Raw genomic sequence first — 4,046 nt, forward strand, 5'->3', positions numbered from 1 at the left:
TCCCCCACAGTAAACAGGGCTATAGTTATGGTTAGGGGAGTAGAGATTATGGTTAGGATCAGTATAAGGGTTTTTAGGATTAGGATGCTTAGGAAATTAAGGGGTTTAGATAGGATTAGAGATTTAGAGGAAGTCCCAGGGTTAGGGTCATGTTTAAGGTTAAGATGGCCACCATTACTCTTGATGGTCCCACTGAATCAATAGTATCCCTGTTACACAATGAAAAAATGTCAGGGATTGGGTCAGTCTCAGGATTAGGTCAAAATATTTGTTTGCTGTGCTATGTGTACTCAGCTTCTATCTCTTCGGCCATCTGCCTTCCTAGTCCTCATTTTCACAATATCAAAATCTTTCCTGCCCCAATTAAAGTGCAATGTGAGTTATCCAAGAATCTAAATTTCCCAGATGGGAAATATCTTTACATTATTATGGGTCCCAGTTCACATACAACAGAAGAGTAAATATGACTCACAACATCAGTTTTCCCAAGCTTACAAACACACTACACCTAAAGAAATTCTTAAGATTATTAAAGAATGGCAGTAAAATGTCCTTGTTATTAGTTAGTACTTGCTGATCAATTTATTACTTACTCCTAGGTCAGGACACACCTCATCGCTCCTCAGGCTCAAGGAGAGCTTCTTTAAAAATCATAAGCCTAGCCAGGCAAGGCACGCGTACACTGCCACCACCACACACACATCACTGGGCACTTGTAAACCAGGAGAGTGCAGTGAGTTCCATCCAACCTGGAAGACACAGTGAGATCTAGGGCAGCCATAGACGATGCTGCAAGATACTGTATCAAAACTCGCAGGTTAATAAACATCACCCACTACATGTATGCACGCAAAGGACTTCAGTTTGAGAACAAATGGTGTAGGCAACATTTAAAAATTACGACAAGTCACTTCAACACAGCATCCTCTGATCACAGGACATGGACTCCTTTCTCAGAGGGAATATTAAATAACACTGGCCGACCTTACAGCTTTACAGTGATAACTGCAAACACTGTCAAAAAAATACATGGGCCAAAAGTTTCGCCATTGAGCTAATGGCTTGGCTGCTGATGTTTCCACCCTTCTAAAACCCTCATGTGTCCCTACTGCTTCAACTACACAGTAGGACAGCAAGAACATATTTGGCACTTAGCAGTTTCCATGTGGTTTTAGGACTCAGTTAGCTCTCACTGTTAGTCTATGTCCTCCCACATTTATAAAGAAGCTCGACAGCCAATCAGTAGTGGCACACACCTTTAATCCCAGAACTTGGGGGACAGAGGGAGGTGGATATCTTGCGATTTTGAGGCCAGTCTGGTCCACAGAACAAGATCTAGGGGCAGCTAGTCCTAATGATGAAACTCTTTCTCAAAAAAAAAAAAAAAAAAAAAAAGCAAGCAAACCAAACAATCAAACAAAACACCCTTGACAAACATGCAAAATATTCCACCTGTCTCAAACCTAATCCAAGGCTATCCCCCTTACCAATCCATTGAAGACCCTTCCAGATCATCTTCCCCCATAGTCTCATCTCACCATAACAAGTCAACATCACTTTAATTCCCAGCTAGCTCACTCCCTGATGGGTTAAGTCTGAGCCTCAGGAGTCACACTTCTGCATTTAATTGCAAGGTAAATCCCACCTCCAAATATGTTTGTTTTCTTAATTAAAAAATTGTATGTTGTGGTTTTAGTTGTCTAATCAAATCCTATTCATAGCACGTCTATTATGGAGGCCTTTAAAGAGAAAAAAATCAAAACATATTTATCATTGTCTTTTCTAGACATCTGGGGACATTCATTCATTATTACTTTATGGTAGTTCTCAAAGTTAAAAAGAAAATCTGGCCCATTTCCTGTAAGAAATTTAATTTTAGAGTCTGTCAACCTTTTAAATGCACTGCTCTTATTTTTAAAATATATGCATGCATACTTGAATAAGGCTCAGCCAAAGTTTCCATATTTCCATTCCCTGGGCACTCGATAACTGATTAGATGCCAGGCTCCCTGATTAACACATCAACTCCACGATCTCATTTGTTTAACAAATAAACTCTTATCATCTCTGCCATCCCAGGCATAAGCAGCAGCCATTACAGTTGTCAAAGTGATACCTGTACCTGATACTGGTGCTGTGCAGAATCCCTAATGCCTAACACACACACACATACACACATACACACATACACACACACAAACACATACACACACGTGTTATCAAACTCAGCCCGTGTTAATGTTAGCACGGTCTCCATCAGCAATGCTGTGGGAGCTGTAGGGTTCGCCAACTGTGGTAGCACAACAGGGAAAGCCATTATTAAGTGATATCAACTCACATTCCTTTCTACAGGTAGATGAACATTATCTTAACCACCCAGATACTTAATTTCCATCATAAATGCAAATTAAATTTCCGCAAACATGATAATCAGCATGTCACCAAAAAACTGAAATGCCTTTCTCCTGAATTCTTAAGCCTGTTGGTGGTGGCAAAAGCCTTTAGTCCCAGCACTCGGTAGGCAGAGACAGGTGGATCCTCTTGTAAGTTCAAGGCCAGACTTGTCTACAGAGCAAGTTCAAGAACAGCCAGGGCTACATAGAAAAAAATAACTGTCTTGAAAATCCCAAATAAATACAAAAATGTTGATTAAATGCTGTTATACATTTTTTTCACTCCTTTGAATTTCAGACTCAACAGATGGGCAATTCTACTTTGGTTTTGTTTTGTTTTTAAAGTAAAGTAACAAAGCTCTTCAAGGATCCGCTAAGTTACACCACCACCTTCCCAATGGCAAAACTGTGTTTCCAAGTTTCTCCAAAAGCAATTAGGGGAAATAAAGGAAGAATACACTTGGGATGTAAAGAATGGTGAACCTCCATGATAAGACAATAGAAAAAAGTTGGTAACCAGATAAGGACTAGCTTGTCCCTACAACACACACACACACACACACACACACACACACACACACACACACACACACACACACACAAGCTCTGCAAGACCCAGCTTCATTTCAAAATCTCTTCAGTCCTGAATCTTCAACTGCCCATGTGTCTTCACCTCTCCACCGACCTCTCCTGGCCTCTCATACTGGCAAGGCTCAACTGCTACTCATTTTCATTACTCCTTGTCTTAGTCAAGGTTCTATTCCTGCATCTTGACCAAGAAGCAAGTTCGGGAGGAAAGGGTTTATTCAGCTTAAACTTCCATGCTGCTGTTCATCACTAAAGGAAGTCAGGACTGGAACTCAAGCAGGTCAGGAAGCAGGCTGATGCAGAAGTCATGGAGGGATGTTTCTTACTGGCTTGCTTCACCTGGCTTGCTCAATCTGCTCTCTTATATAAACTAAGAATACCAGTCCATGGATGGTCCCAATCCACAAGAGACCCTCCCTCTTAATCACTAATTGAAAAAAAATGGCCCACAGTTGGATCTCTTGGAGGAAATTCCCCAAGATAAGCTCATTTCTATGTGATAACTCCAGCCTGTGTCAAGTTGACACACAAATCCAGCCAATATATTTGACCCCTTGTCACTTGACACACCAACATATCACTATTAATCCTATATCCCTACTTTCTTATTCATCTCTAAGATCTAAATAACTTTACAAGTCCCATACTCTTTACATGTTAAAAATTCAATTCCTTTAAAAGGTCCAATATCTATTAAAATTCAAAGTATTTTAAAAATTCAAATTCTCTTAACTGTGGGCTCCACTAAATACTTTCTTCCTTCAAGAGGGAAAAATATCTGGGCACAGTCACAATCAAAAGCAAAACTCAAACTTAAATTCTTCAATGTCTGGAATGCAACTCAAGAACTTCCAGGCTCCTCTGAGGGCTGGGCTCATTTCTCCCACTCTGCCCTTTGTAGCACACAACTTTTCTTCTAGGATCCAGCTGCCTGTACTCCACTGCTGCTGCTGTTCTTGGTGGTCATCTCATGGCACTGGCATCTCCAAAACACTGCTGTTTTCTGCCATAACTAGGCTTCACATATGAAGGCATTTTCCATGGTGCCAAGCCTCAGCTCCTATG

The sequence above is a fragment of the Apodemus sylvaticus genome, chromosome 22 (genome assembly GCF_947179515.1).
Source record: "Apodemus sylvaticus chromosome 22, mApoSyl1.1, whole genome shotgun sequence".
Taxonomy (NCBI): Eukaryota; Metazoa; Chordata; class Mammalia; order Rodentia; family Muridae; genus Apodemus; species Apodemus sylvaticus.